General features: G+C 41.0%; 1 long non-coding RNA gene across 1 annotated transcript in view; it reads right to left on the bottom strand.

The window, feature by feature from the left end:
* Positions 1-13,750, bottom strand: part of LOC132400914 (uncharacterized) — a 28,406-nt gene extending 14,656 nt beyond the window's left edge. The window contains exons 1-2 of the long non-coding RNA XR_009514429.1: positions 13,656-13,750; positions 10,644-10,950 (exon numbers count right to left, since the gene is read on the bottom strand). This is a non-coding gene — a long non-coding RNA (uncharacterized LOC132400914). The remainder of the gene's footprint in view (positions 1-10,643; positions 10,951-13,655) is intronic.
* Positions 13,751-16,032: the final 2,282 nt, after the last annotated feature.

The raw sequence follows: 16,032 nt of genomic DNA, 5'->3' as shown, positions 1-16,032 counted from the left end.
CTTCTGTAATTTGCAGTCCTGTTGCTTGATGTTATGGAAATACTATATCAGAAGCAGAAAGAGGATATTGGAAGATGTGTGACTGCCAGGAAAATCACCTATGGGTATCAGATGCCAGGCACAGGCTGGTTTCCATATGGTCCTTCTCAGAAGCACTAAGAAGGGGCAAATCACTCAGACCAGGTGGTTTGGGTTCTATATTAGATGGGCACCAAACAGATACCCAGATCATTATCATTATACTTTTAAACCTGAGAATAGTAGTTGTTTGTTTAGTAGGTGCTTAAGGGATGATGTTAAATTGCAGAACAATTGATATTACTGAATGGTGGAACAGCCTTTGACTGAAAAAAACCCCTTGTTATCTAGAATATTTTGTTGCTTTCTAGATGAAGGGGTCACAGATGATTTGCAATGGAGAGCATTGTGCAATGATGAATATTCAACTGATTGTGCTTAGTAAGTCATATGTAGACCATCATATTGAATATAAAATAGTGATATTTACAAGATGTCTCATTTGTTTGTAAGAGGTGCATTTGAGTTAAGTGTTCAGCTTCATTCTCCTGAGATATCATCACTGATTATGTTTAAGTTGAAGAATATTAGTATATTCCCAAAGATTCCCAGTCCCTGATGTCTGCCCAGTAACTCCAGGATCTCTTTTCAAACAGATTTTCCTATACCATTAGCTTTAGGAAGTAAAATCTACCATGCTCACAAGTGTCAAAACTCGGCAGTTTCAGTTCATGGCCGCTGTCTGTGAGCTGTCCAGCTGGTCTTCAAACACACAAGACAGAGATTCTCTGTCCTCACCCAACTTTCAGATGGCACCAGGAAAGTCTCACTTTAATATCTAGCTTCCTTTGTCTCTCAGAATTCTATACTGTGCAGGCTAGCATAAGAAATAAATTTCACCTGCAGAAAGCATCTATTCAGTGAGCTTCCACCACTGATAATTTAGAAAAGGAACTGCAGAAATGTTATTTCTATTACCACTTGCATATGACTATAACGCTTGTACCAGTTCCATGTGAAGTGATTGAAGAAAATCCTCAGAAATATATTTAATTGTAGAGATGTCAATGATGTGGAAAAGTAGTTATTGCTTTACACTCTGCTGGCTGTGCCAGTGTTGCCTAAATGCATAGCCAAGTAAAATCAGTACTTAAGGTATGGGAATATTTTCATGGACAGAAACAATAAATATGTGCAGTTTTAAAAAAAAATTACTAAGCCTCCATCACTAATCCTTTTAGTTTTGAAATGAATTCTTTTATATAACTGTCATAAAGCATGTCTGAATTTTTTTTGTTTAATAAAGAACAATACAAAAGTATTTTGCCTAATATTGTAGCTATGAGATACAGAATTACTTCATGAAATTGTCCAGGCAATTCTTTGAAATATAGAATCTTCAAGTTTTTGCCATATTATTCATTAACCTCATATAATCAGTCATGCAAGATGATCTATCCATAACCTTTCCAACCAGCAATGTGTTGAATTTACATTGTCTGTTACATCAAGTAATTTACCCAGGATTGCTTTTGTGTTTATAGTTACTGGCTACTGGACACAATTTGCCAATTAACTTTCATAATAATAGTTAATGTGAATAAAAACTGGTTCATAGCTTTTGAAGAACATTAGCATTAGTTTTCAAAGGAAGTACACAGATAGTCAGTCCAAGCTACATTTACAAACTTTCTGCAACAATGCATAAAAGCTTCTAGGTTGAAAAAGAGAAAAATAACACAAATGGGTAATTTATTACTTATTGCCTATTCATACTTGAACAGACAGATTTCCAAAGTACTAGCATGTACTAGCTAGTACAAAGTACTAGCATGTACTATGCAATTAGTAATAATTACAGTATATTTGGAATGAACCATGTAATTATACTGTCAAGCACTAATCATATTTAGAAGTGTAGCAGGAGAAGTTGAAGAATTTACTACATATTAAAAACAAGAATTACGGTAAATGTTTTTCAGATTCAGATTTACTTACCACATGCACATCAAATCTTCCAGTGAAATGAACTGTTTGTGTTAACAAGTAGCACATATAAGGATGTGCTGGGGGCAGTCCACAAGTGTCACTATACATTTCAGTGTGTCCAATAGTCTGAAAAATCTACCTGTCTGGCATCACCAAAATCACAAGGGACAGGATTACTGGGACTTTCCTGTGTAATGTAGAGCAGTGGGGTAAGGTATATTAATGGAGTAACTCACCTTTTGAGTTTGAATCGTTGGTCTACAGGTACAGTATATTGCTATTATTCTGATGGAACAAATATTACCTCCCTTTCTTCCTGTTAACTGTTGCTTTCCTTGTCTTTTGTTCTTTAAATTTTGATTTGCTCTGCTTGCATTTCACACTTTCTCCTTTCTCTCCATCAGCGTATAAGGAAAATTTCATCGTCCTGTTTGTCTGTCTGCAATTATTTTCTCACTGTTCTCATGTCTTATCCATAAGTATGCCAAGTGTCCTTCAGTTGCAATTTTTCACCCTGTTCTCATTTGTGCCTTTACCTGGAATGCTCTGTATTCAACAACTCTGCCTGTCTTCTGATGTGCTCTGGCCATACTGCCAATAGAGATCCTTAAGAAGATTCAGAAGAAAGGCAGAATGAAGACTGAAACTCAGTAATGCTGGAACCCAGACTCTTTTATGTTGTATTGGGTGGATGCTGATATTTTTACAAGAATTATCCATCTGTATAGGAGCTGATGAGTGCCTGTGTCACGAGTGCCTTCTTTACTGGCAATAATGTCAAAGGAGATACTTTGGATAAGATCAGGCATGTAACATTCACCAATAGTTGATGTAGTCAGTGGCATTATGCCTGTATGTCTACATTGATGGGCTGAATGGCCTAATTCTTTGCCTATATCTTATGGACTTATAGTCATCTATATGAGGAAGATGCCAGTTTATTCAGGATATGTTGCATTGCAAATATCTTAACAGCTACCATTCATATTTTCAATCCACACTCAATGGCTACATTATTACATACCTCCTCTACCTAAGAAAGTGGCCACTGAGTGTATGTTCATGGTCTTCTGCTACTGTAGCCCAAACACATCAAGGTTTGATATGCTGAGCATTTAGAGATGCTTTTCTGCATACCACCATTGTAATGCATGGTTATTTGAATTACTACCACCTTCCTGTCAGTTTGAACCATTCTGGCCATTCTCCTCTGACCTCTCTCATTAGCAAAGTGTCTTTGCCTATAGAACTACTACTCTCTGGATTTTTTTTCACTTTTCACCCATTCTACATAAATTCTAGAGAGTGTTGTGCTTGAGAATAATAGAAGAGGGTATAGTTTCTGTTACTAAAGAGAAGGTATTTTGCAAGCTGAAAGGTCTGTAGCTACATAAGTCACCTGGACTAGATGGATTTACATCCCAGGGTTCTGAAAGAGGCTGAAGAGGTTGTGGAGGTATTAGTAGTGATCTTTGAAGAATCGCTGGACTTTGGAATGGTTCCAGAGGACTGGAAAGTTTCAAATATCACTCCATTTTTGAAGAGGGGAAGGAGGCAGAAGAAAGGAAATAGGCCAATTAGCCCGACTTAAGTGTTTGGGAAGATGTTGGAGAGTATTATTAAGGATGAGGTTTCAGGGTACTTGGAAGCACATGATAAAATAGGCCAAAGTCAGTATGGTTTCCTTAAAGAGAATTCTTGCCTGACTGATCTGTTGGAATTCTTGGAGGAAGTAACAGGAGAGACAAAGGAGAGTCAGTGGATATTCTTTACTTAGATTTTTAGCAGGCCTTTGATAAGGTGCTGCCCATAAGGCTGTTTTAAAGTTAAGAGTCCATGGTATTACAGGAAAGATACCAGGCTGGATAGAAGATTGGCTGACTAGCATGATGCAAAAGAGTGAAAATAAAGGGGGCTTTTCTGATAGGCTGCCCATAATGTTCCACAGGGGTTGTGTTTGGGACCACTTCTTTTCACATCATGTCCATGATCCGGATAATAGAATTGATAGCTTTGTGGCCAAATTTGTAGATGATACAAAAGTGAGTGGAGTGGCAGGTGGTATTGAGGAAGCAAGGTACCTGCAAAAGGACTTAAGTAGATTGGGAGAATGGGCAAAGTATCAGCAGATGGAATGTAGTTTATGGAAGTGTATGGTCATGCACTTTGGTAAAGGGAATAAAGATGCAGACTATTTTCTAAACAGAGAGAGTATACAAAAATCAGAGGTGCAAATAGAGTGGGAGTCCTCAAGCAGGATTCCATAAAGGTTAACTTGCAGGTTGAGTTTGTGGTAAGGAAGGCAAATGCATTTGTTTTGAGAGGACTAGAATATAAAAGCAAGGATGTAATGCTGATGCTTTATAAGATACTGGTCAGACTGTACTTGAAGCATTGTGAACAGTTTGGGGCCCCTTTTCTTGATGTGCTGGCATAGAAGAGGTTGCAGAGGATACTCAGGAGAATGATTCTGGGAACGGAAGGATTAATATATGAGGATGTTAGAATGGAAGGGTTAATATACGGTTGATGGCTCTGGGCTTGTACTTTCTTGAGTTTTGAAGAATGAGGAGGAATATCACTGAAAACTATCAAATAATGAAAGGCCTAAACAGAGTGGATGTGTACAGGATGTATCCTTAAAGTAGGTGAGTCTAGGATCAGAGGGCACAGCCTCAAAATAGACGAACATCCATTTAGAACAGAGATTAGGAGGAATTTATTTAGCCAGGTGATGGTAAATCTGTGGAATTTATTGCCTCAGACAGCTGTGAAGGCTAGGTTCTTGGGTAGCTTTAAGGCAGAAGTTGATAGGTTCTTGATTAGTCAGGGCATCAAAGGTTATGGGGAGAAGGCAGGGGAATGGAGTTGAGAGTGATAATAAACCAGCCATGATTGAATGGAGAAGTAGACTCGATGGGCCTAATGGCCTAATTCTGCTCCTGTGTCTTATGACCTCATGGAAATCAGCAGTTTCTGAGGTGCTTAGACCATTTGGTCTGGCATCAACAAATATTCCACGATCAAAGTCAACTAGATCACATTTCTTCCCCATTCTGGTGTTTGGCCTGAGCAACAACTGAACCTCTTGATCATGCCTATGTACTTTTATGCAGTGTGTTGCTGCCATTTGATTAGCTGATTAGATGTTAGCATTACCGAACAGACATAACGTGGCCACTGAATGTATATTGATACTTATTCATTTACAGGATGAGGGCATCACCAGCTAAGCCAGCATTTATTGCCCATCACTAGTTGCCCTTGAGAAAGTGGTGATGAGCTGCCTTCCTGAACCGCTGCAGCCCCCGCGGTGTAGGTACACCCGCAGTGCTGAAGAGAGGGATTACTGCATTTATCTTGAATTTTTTGTTTCTTTCTCCTTGCTGATCTTCTGTTCTAAAAACTTTTAAAAATATATTTTACAATAAAGGACAACATATCATTTACCTTTCTGATTCTCCACTGCATATATATTGTAAGTTACCTTTCAGTGACTTGTGCACAACCATACCCAGATCCTTACAAGTATTTCCCAGTATCTGTCCATTTAAAAACTGTTACACATTTCTCATAGTCCAACCTAAATCTCACATTTTCCCTTACTATTTGGCTTTTTCCATGCTGTTGTAAGTGTTCTGCATACCTCATCTCCATTTAGGGCAACATGTACTTCAGCTTACGTTATTGAGTCCTGGTGTTCTGATAATCACTCAGGAAGGGTCTCAGCCCAAATCTTCAACTGTTCCTTTCCCTTCATGGATGCTGCCTGCTCTACTGAGCTCTTCAAGCAACTTTTGTGTGTTACTCCAAATTTCCTGCATCTACATGTTTACTTATGCTATACTTCAAAGTGCAGGAATGAAGCCAGCAATGCTATTTACACGAAATCCTCCAAATGTGCTGGCAGGAATAACAAGCCCTTATCACCCTCTATCAGCACAGTATCTCCGGCACTGAGGGCCTGCTTACACTCAAGCAGGCCCAATGCGTAGGTGACACCAGACATCCAAAACTAACAATCTATTCTGTGTTTCATCGTGCCAAAAGATTACTAAATGCAAAAAGGAAAAGATTCTAGAACAGTTTCAAAGTGTTGAAAAGTATAACATCCTCATCAGTTTCTCAGAAGTCTAGACCCTCGACAGATTAAAAAGTAGCAGCATGCAGATGGCACTGAGAACCTCATATCTACGCAAGCATAACCATCGGACAGAGGTCACCGTCTCTCACACTTTCCGCTCTGTCAAAGCCTATCCCTACTTTGCCAGAGTCTGTGTATCCCACAATACTCTCAACCATGAGCCCAAAAGTACTACTAAACTCGAGTAGTCAATTCACACTTGATTCTAAAAGACAGACTAAAAATATGAAAAAAAATGCTGTTTTGCTGAGAGGAAAGAATCATCAAATGTGTAATAAGGAGTCCCATCCCTTTCAAAGATACATAGGGAAGATATGTGCTATGTGATAGATAGGTTGGATGAGAATTGGTTTGGGTGTCAGGCCTGTTCCTCTCCAGATATTTTATGGTAAGGGTGGATGCATCTGACACGGGCACCAGCATGATCCTCTCCCAGCAAGGTGTGGACAGGAAGTCAAACCCTTGTGCCTTCCTCTCACAGAAGTTCAACCCTACACAGTGCTGAAAGAGACTGGGAGCTGCTACATTAAATGGGCCTTGGAGGAATGGAGATTTTGCCTGCTGGGAAACTGATGCACTATCAATAACTCCAAAAGACTGGAAGTAGAGTAAATTCTGAAAGGCTTTTATTAGCAGTAAAACGGAGCACGTCCATGCCGGATAACTGCCCTGGACTGTGGGAGGCACAGTGACACAATCACCTTTATCCAGGGGTCTGTGGGAGGAGCCACAGGAGCAGTCTGCAGAGGGGCATGTCCAGATATATATACATGGTTTACCACAGAAACACTGTGCCCTCCTGATCTGGACTGACCAGCAGAGCCTTGTATCCATGAACAAACCTGCCAACTCAACCCATGTCAGGCTTGCTGGGCCCGCTTTTTCAATCAATTGAACTTCACCATCTCCTACAGACCAGCTTCCAAGAATGCAAAGGCAGACGCCATGTCATGACAGTTTGACCAGGCTGAAACGGAACCAACACTCAGCCTGTTATTCCATCCACACAGATCCTCAGCCCGATCACCTGGGACCTTGAAAACCAGATCCATCAGGCCCTGTAGCTTGAGCCTGCTCCAGCCAACAAACCTGACAACAATGTAAACGTGCCACTGGCCATGTACTCTGGCACACTCCAGTTATCCCACTGCTCATCTCTCTTTGGCCATTTAGACACACGGCGGACTGGATTTTCTGCAAGGTCAGTTCTGGTGACCCGCCGTGATCGCAGCTTTACATCAGTTCATCGCTGCCTGGCCTCAGTGTCATCATTATGTGCCATATTAAATGTCAAGGTTGATCATGGTCTTCTGACCATGACTGCTGTTGGCAAATCTTTCTACAGAAGTGTTTTGTCATTGCCTTCTTCTGGGCGATGACTTTACAAGACAGGTGACCACAGCCATCATCAATACTCTTTAGAGACTGCCTGCCTGGTGTCAGTGGTCACCTAACCAAGACTTACAATATGCACCAGCTGCTCATACTGATCAGGGGGCTAAGCAGGTACTACACCCTGCAGACCAACAGAGGGAAGAAGCGTCTTGCACATCCTTTGGTAGAGATGTACCTTCACCCCACCACCCAGACCTCTGTGTGCCCAGTCTAATTCCAGCAAGCAGCAGCCCTCTGGGCTCCTGCAGTCCCAACCAGCCCTTGGTGCCCATGGTTCATACTGCCATGGATTTCATCAAGGGTTTGCCACCTTCCAACAGGGTCAAGGTGACCATGACAGTGGCAGACCAGTTCTCCAAGTTGGTCCAATTTATTGCCCTTCCCAAGCTTCCAAAAGCCACTGAGGTGGCAGACTTCATTCTCAAACATGTAGTTCACCTCCATGGTTTCCCTCAGGACATTGTGTTGGACCAGAACCCATTCCTGACGAGTCTTCTCCTTCATCCTCCACACCTCAGTGAGTTTATTCTTTGACTATCATCCACAGACCTATGGACAGTTAGAGCCAGTCAGTAAGAGGAGGTTTCTGTGGTGCTCTGCTGTTCTTAATCCTTCAACATGGAAGAAGCAATTGCTCTGGTCTTAGCTGTCCCACAATTTACACAACTCCTCTGCCAAGGGTTTGTCACCCTGTAAAGTACTTCATGGCTACTAACCCTCATGTTCCCCATGTAGGAGCCCATGGTAAAGCTCCCATCTGCTAGGGCCTTGGTTCACCACTGCCAGATTGCTTGGAGGTGGGCATGGAGGGCCTTCCTAGATGCCAACCATGTCTACTGCTACCAAGTTAAACACCATCGGCACCCAGCCAGACTACTCTGGCCTGGGGAATGGTCTGGCTGTCCACCTGAGATCTTCCCCGTGCACCAGCTCCTGCAATCTCTTGCCCTTGTTCATTGACCCCCTTCAAGATCACTCACCACATCTATACAGTCACTTAACTTCTACAACTGCCGCCATCCCTCAGGATCACACCTACCTTCCACGTGTCCTGCCTCAAGCCCATTGTCTGTGGACCACTCAATCCGACTGAGCCTGCACCTCCACAACCTAGGATGGTGGAAGGGTCCAGTGTACCCAGTTTGCTGGTTGGTGAATTCACATCACTGCGAAAGCGCAGACAGTGTTTGGTTAACTGGGAGGGTATGGCCTGGAGGGGAGCTCTCCAGTGCCATCCAGTTGCAACCTGGATACATCCCTCATCGGTGAGTTCCATTGGACCCATCTGGATTATTGTGGGTGGTCAGGGGTTCTATCAGGACTGCTCCTGCTGATTCCTCCCAGCCTGCACAAGCAGGCACCTCCCAGTCTCCACCCAGCTAACAGGATTCACCAGCTGCTCATTCCAGACTCATCACCTGCAGCCTATTTAACCCCTTTTTTCATCACAGTCCCTGATCACTTATCAAACCCACCAACCTCAACCAGTTCGTCTTATCCTTCAGTCTCACTGCCTTGTTGCCTGTTGTGTTTAGTTTCTGTTCTGTCTTGTTTCGTGGCCATTGTGGCTTGTTATTTTGTGGACTATTATTGAAATTTTCGTATACCACTGAATTGTTTCTGCTACTCTGATTTTGGGTTAAGCCCCCTCTACATTTCCTGACAGTGTGATTGATGGAAGCAGGAGATTGGGTGATGTAATTGACAAAAATAGATCAAGACAGAGTCAGCAAGTTTACCAGAGGACCAATGTTAGAAACAATCGGGCCTCACCACCCCTGCACTACAGCCATTGAAATGTTTACCTCTCAACAATGATGCATTTCCTTTTGCTTTACAGTTCGTAGGTGACACAAGCAGATCGAATATTCTCCATCACACACCTGTAGAAATTTGCTAGAGTCTTCAGTGACATGTCGAATCTCCTCAAACTGCTAATGAAGTGGAGCCACTGGAGTGGTTTCATCACAATTGTGGCAAAGTGTTGCCTAGAAACTGCAGCCACTGCAGATTGTGGTTGTGCATATCAGTGATGAGACCACACATCAGAAAGAATTAACATTTCCCTGAAATCCGTGTATTTTAAAAGAACTATAAAAGTTTGAAATTGCATCAAAATCCTGCAACTTTGTGAACTCTTGAACTGCTTCCATTCAGTGAAAAAGGATTTCAGGCCAGGAATCAATGTCTGTGTGTGTGGAATCGGGATGCACTGGAATACTCATTGTGTGATGATTATTTTATTTTTATTTAGATATATGGGGGGAGCAGGCCCTTTTGACCCAATGAGCCACAGTCCCCTGATACCCACTTATTGAACACTAGCCTAATCACAGAACAATTTACAGTGGCCAGTTAACCTACTACAAAATGCGGGAGGTAACTGGAGCACCCGGAGGAAAGAATGCATTCACCAGGAAAAGATACAAACTCCTTACAGATGGCGTTGGAATTGTACTCCAAACTTTGACACGTCCAGCTGTGATAGCATTGAGTTAACCACTATGCTACTATGACACCGTCAAATAGCATGATTATTCCTGAAATTGTTGTAGGTGACCAGAGCCCTATTTCAAAGCACCATTTTTGAGAGTTCAACAAAATTCACAACATCAAAGCAGGAAGTAATTAAATTTAATTTTGGAGGTAAACAGTGTGGACTATATTGGAGGCAGCAATAAACCAGGATACTATACCCAGTGGTCAGTGCACTTAAACTATCCCGTGACCTTTACCCCAGTTTCTTTGTGAGTCTGGAAATACTTTAGATATTACCCTTAGGATGATTGCTGCATTAAACTTTCATGTAATATGCATATAGCATTTAATTCATATCCAGATTTAGCTACTGTTCTGAGTGTTCTGAATAGTATTTAACATAAAATAAGTTTCTTGCTCACATGTTGTCTGCCTCAGCCTGACCCCTTCTGGGATGTTTACTTCACTGGGAAATCCATCAACCATAAAATCTTCGGATGGAACAAATCCCCCCACCCTTGGCAAAGACCTTAGTCCTAACAGTTCAAATATAAATATTTAGTGATGAATGATACATGTTTATTGAGCAGAGAGCAAGGATCCGAGTTGTTATACTTACCATGTCCATGGAAAATGTGGGGGCTGATTCTGTGCCAGCCATCGGAAGTTGTTAAAGTAATTCTCCGGACTTGTCTTCTATTTTATCCTTTCTTCCCATGTTCCAACGAGTTCTTGGTGATGGTTACGAGCTGGTCCACTGAAATGAATTGCTGACTCTTCTATTTTTTTTTTTGCAGTGTCTCTCATGGCTGAATTAATAGCCTTGTTGGGTGTCAGCCAAAGGTTACAGGCCCCTTGAAATATTCCAGGAAAAATTTCCTCATCAAATTTGGAGCTTCTCATTAGTAACTGAAGAGTTGTCTAATCTATAAAATAAATGTGAATAAGTATTTTACGGAAAAGGTTCAAACCAGTGTTCAAATCCCAGGGGTTATTATTAAAATACATGCATTGCAAAAGGCAACCTAATTTCTTTGTACTTGTTTGAAACTTATTGGGTGAAAGGAATAATGTATGTGTAAGCAAGACTCAGAGGATAGAACTCATTGAGGAGTTCATTTCAAATCATAAATTGAGAAAACAGGAAGGAAGCATCTGACCTGCTGGATGTCTTATAGTCTTGAAACACATTGTGAAGAACTTTATATTCTCTAAGACATATAAAAATGATTGGAGCAAGTTTAACTTTTGGTTCACATCACTTTGAGAAGAATTCTGGCTTAACAGCTTAATAAAGAGCAGGGTCTGGCTGGAACAGGAATTGGCAACAGCGTAAGTGTCATAGCGTGGGTAGCGGAAGAGTTGTCACTGATTTTTGATATCCTAACAAAGTGATTTGTTGTAACATGATTCATAGCTGAACAATGCACAGTTTAATTTGATGTTTGGTACAGATCCATACAATGTCTGGTATACGTGTCAGTCTCGCAATGCAGTCTTTTATAGATACAAATAATTCTGAATTTAAATTCCATGTGTTCCAAATTATTAATGCTCACAACGTTGCACAAACTTTCCAAGCAAAGTCCACAGTATTTGTTTAATTGGGACAGCTGAGTGTCATAAAAAAAATAAAAATTGTTGGATGCTATCAAGCTGAATAAGAAGCGAACTGGTGCTTCAGGTAGAAGACGCTGGCGATGTGTAAAGTTGAGACTTACTGTCCAGGGACATCCATACAGGATTGCCCAGAATTGCTTTCTCTTCAGCAGCTCTAAACATATTAAATAGGAGCTTTAGTGCATCCTACTCTGCCTTCAAAATTCATTCCATTTGCTTCTCAATAAAATATTCACTAATACATCACATGCATATATTTTCAAACCTCTGGGTCCATTGATACGTGAATGTGTGTTTGTTTGACTGTGCTTTGCAAGATGTGCAGATAACAAAAATGATGAGCTTTGAAATGCATGTATACACATTATAATGGTGATACAAACATACTGATCGTTTTATGTAGAATTATAATCTCAAACTGGTTGGTTAAGGTTGTTATAGCCAGGAGTGGAAGTGGGGACAAGCTCCCACTACTTATTAAATGTTCCCAATAGTGTGCGCCTCAAATAGCTTCTGACAACCAAGTCAAGCTCCTGGTCTCCATGTGTGGCTTAGCTACTGAGCCAGGTGAAGTCACTTCTACTGACAGGAGTCAGGTTACTGGCACCTTAAAACCAGTCACTTCAGACACATGAGGCTCAGCTAGGAGAAGGAAAACTCTGATGTCAAACCTCTGTTGCCTTGTGGCTATATCCACTCATGGGAAAGGCTTTGGGAGTGAACCCCAAGATAGAATCCAGAGCTGGAGTCCCTAAGGTAGTTCTACATTGAGGTCAATGCTGACTGGCAACTCTTGCTGGTACTGAACTGTATCGGTCTCTGTCATTCCTTTGGGTTCATCAGATGTGTGGAAGAGGGAGAGCTTGCTACATGGGCAACAGCTTGCTCTGCATATCATCCTGTCCAGCCTTGTGTATCTAGACAGTCAGGGCTCCATATCCACAGTTAACTCTCTGACTGATGGAGGCCACACACACACACACACACACACACACACACACACACACACACACACACACACACACACACACACACACACACACACACACACACCCACACACACGCACGCCCACACACACACACACACACACACACACACACACAATCTCAAACCATCTTAGCTACCTTCACCAAACTCCAAATAAAATTCACATTTTAAGTTGTCACATTATTTTTATCAATTACTGTAAATATATTTTGAATTGTTTGATTTAAAGCAGTGCATATTATACAACCCACATCTCTAGTATCTTGAATCTAGCAAAATATTATTTAATATTTTTCATGTCATAAGCTAGTAACAAAGTTGATCATCATCATCATTATATGCCTTGTCGTATAACGTGGGCAATCATGGTCTTTGACCATGATTGTTCTTGGCATATTTTTTGGCAGAAGTTGTTTTTCATTGTCTTCTGTTGGGCAGTGTCTATACAAGACAAGTGACCCCAGCCATTGTCAATACTCTTTGGAGATTGTGTGCATAGTGTCAGTGGTCACATAACCAGGATTTGTGATATACACCAGCTGCTCATACGAGCATCCACCTCCTGATTGTTACATGTGACCCTGATCGGGGTGGGGGGGGGGGGGGGCTAAACAAGTGCTACACCCTGCCTAGGGGTGACCTGCAGGCTAGTGGGGGGAAGGAGTGCCTTGCACCTGCTTTTGTAGAGATGTATCCCCATCCCACCACCCCAGTAACAAAATAACAGGTTCTATTTTTGTGGGTGTCATTATTTTCTCAACATGATCATGCCACAGAGGTGAATTTACCCTACTGTTGCACTAGGACAAAAGTGTAGACCTGAGACTTGGGTCTGTCCAGTATTCGGATTCCTTGAGTTCCGTCAACTTATTTAGCATAGTTTTCATTTGCAGCATAGTTGGGGTAGGTATGAGGGAGGAAAATTGTTTGTGCTTATTCTAATGTTGAGTGAAAGGAATAAAGGATACTTAAAACTGCACAGATGTGTTTGCTGCTCCCCCTCCCCCCTCACCCCCTACAAACCATTGAATCTGTTCCATTGAAGAAACTGCAGATGACAAGTACAGCACATTGGAAAATCATCCCTTTGAAAATTCTGGAAGTACTCAGCAACATCTGTAAAAAGAGAAACCAAACTAGTGTTGTGGGTTATAAACCCTAGCTAATTGAGATGTTGATTCTTACTGTCGAAAACCAAACCCAGAGAGCAATTGCCCAGTAATACAAACAACCCACTGTTAGTTTATACGTTCTTACTCCACTTTCAGTGAAATTATAAAATTATTCAGTGAAATTTACTATCAACTGAGATAGCCCCATAAACCACCAATTTGTGCTATTATCATTCTGTTCAAACAGGAAGTAGAACTAGCATTGACTTCTGCATTAAAATTCATTCAAAGCAAACAACTTTGCTAAGTTCTCTTCAGGGGGAATTACAGAATCAGACAGCACAGAAACAAATCCTTCAGGCCAGTATCCATCTGTGCTTTTCAACCACTTGGTCCATTGGTTTTTACTTCTTAGTTATTCAAGTACGCATCTAGTTATTTTATATATGTTGTGAGAGTGTCTTTTGTAAACACTCCTTAAGGAAGGGTTCCAGTGTCCAAAAACTGATCAGATAGTATCGCCCTGTAAAAAAGCTAGGTTCACTATTTTTGATTCATTCCTGTATTCACAGGTGTAGAATAACACTGCACCTTTGGGATTACTTTCTGGCACCTCACCTGAGGCCAGTGAGGATTTAAAAATCTCTCTTGGAACCCCAAATTCTCTCCTCTATTACCCATAGCAGCCTGTAACACATCTAATCAGGCCTTGCAGTTTTATCAATTTTAAGCCCACTAAGAAATCAAATACCTCATCCTGTTTAATGGTAAATTGCTTTAGATGTTCACCATCTCCCTCCCTGAAATCACCAATTGTAATGTCCACCTCAGTGAAAAAGGTCTTCATTATGATCTTTGGCTCCACATGCAAATTGCTCCTTTTGCCCTTAAAGAGCCCAACAACTTTTTGTTTGCCTTCTTCTCCTTAATATACTTACAAAATGCTTTGTGATTTTCTTTAACCTTAAAGTCAAAGCCAAAGTAAATATTGTTTTTAAAGTACAGACTGTATATGTCAACCATATACGCATAGCCCTGAGATTCATTTTCGTGTGGGCATACTCAGCAAATCTATAGATTAGTAACTATAACAGGATCAATGAAAGATCAACCAGAGTGCAGAAGACAGCAAACTGCAAATGCAAATATAAATAAATAGCAATAAATAATGAGAACATGAGATAGTAAGATAAAGAGTCCTTGAAGTGAGATCATTGGTTGTGGGAAAAATCTCAATGATGGGCAAATGAGTGTAGTTTTTCTTTTTTATTCAAGAGCCTGATGATTGCATTAAATCGCCAATGACAAGTCACGCCCTCTCTTTGCTCTCCTGATATCTTTTTAAAGCGCTCCTTTACAACTTCTATGCTCCTGTTGTTCCTTCCATTTAGAGTTGCCATTACACTTCCTTTTTTTTCCATACTCAACTCTTGATCTCTCTTCACATCCAAGCTTCCTTGGATTTGCTGTCCTTATACTCTTACAGGGACATATTGGTCTTGAACTCTGTAAGTAATTGCTCCCAGTCTAATTTTAATTGGGTCCTGCCTTAAGCTATTCAAATCAGCCCCCTACCCAAACCCACCAGAACTTTAACCTCCAATCTATCATTATCCATTTCCATAACTACCTCAAAGCTTACCGAAGGATGACCATAATCTCCAAAAAGTTTTCTCATTGGTTCTCTAACTACTTGTCCAGCAACATTTCTTAATATTGGGTGCTTAGCTAGAGCTTTCTTTGTATTGGCTCCTGGACATGTTTTAAAGTTCCATACTCTCAACACATTTTACAGTGAGTTAATCCCAGGTAACATTGCGGAAACTGAAATCCGCTAAAACAAAAACTCTATTCCTATATCCCTCTGTTATTGGCAGGTTTGCCTCCCTGCCTCCAGCTGACTGCTGAGATGACTGTACCGCACACCCAGCAGAGATAATTTTTTTACATTTCTATCTACATAGCCTCAGTAGAAAAACCTTCTTGGATATCCTTCCTCATTACTGTTGTAATTATATACTAATATTGACAGTGCTGTCTCCTTTTTTATACCTCCCTCATCACAGTTGAAGGTTTTATACCCTGGAATGTTGAGTTGCAAATCTTGCCATTCTACCCTTAACTGTGTGATAGCAACATTGTTATATTCCCATGCTTTCAGCTCATCTGTTTTAGTGGACTATGTTCATTTCCATTTGGAAGTATCAACATGTAAAACACTTCATCTTTACATGCAAAATGACTTCGAGATCATTCAGGAATGGCTTGTAAAATTCACATTAAAAAAA

Source organism: Hypanus sabinus, chromosome 10 (assembly GCF_030144855.1).
Source record: "Hypanus sabinus isolate sHypSab1 chromosome 10, sHypSab1.hap1, whole genome shotgun sequence".
Lineage (NCBI taxonomy): Eukaryota > Metazoa > Chordata > Chondrichthyes > Myliobatiformes > Dasyatidae > Hypanus > Hypanus sabinus.
This window is presented reverse-complemented; position numbering and strand designations above follow the sequence as displayed.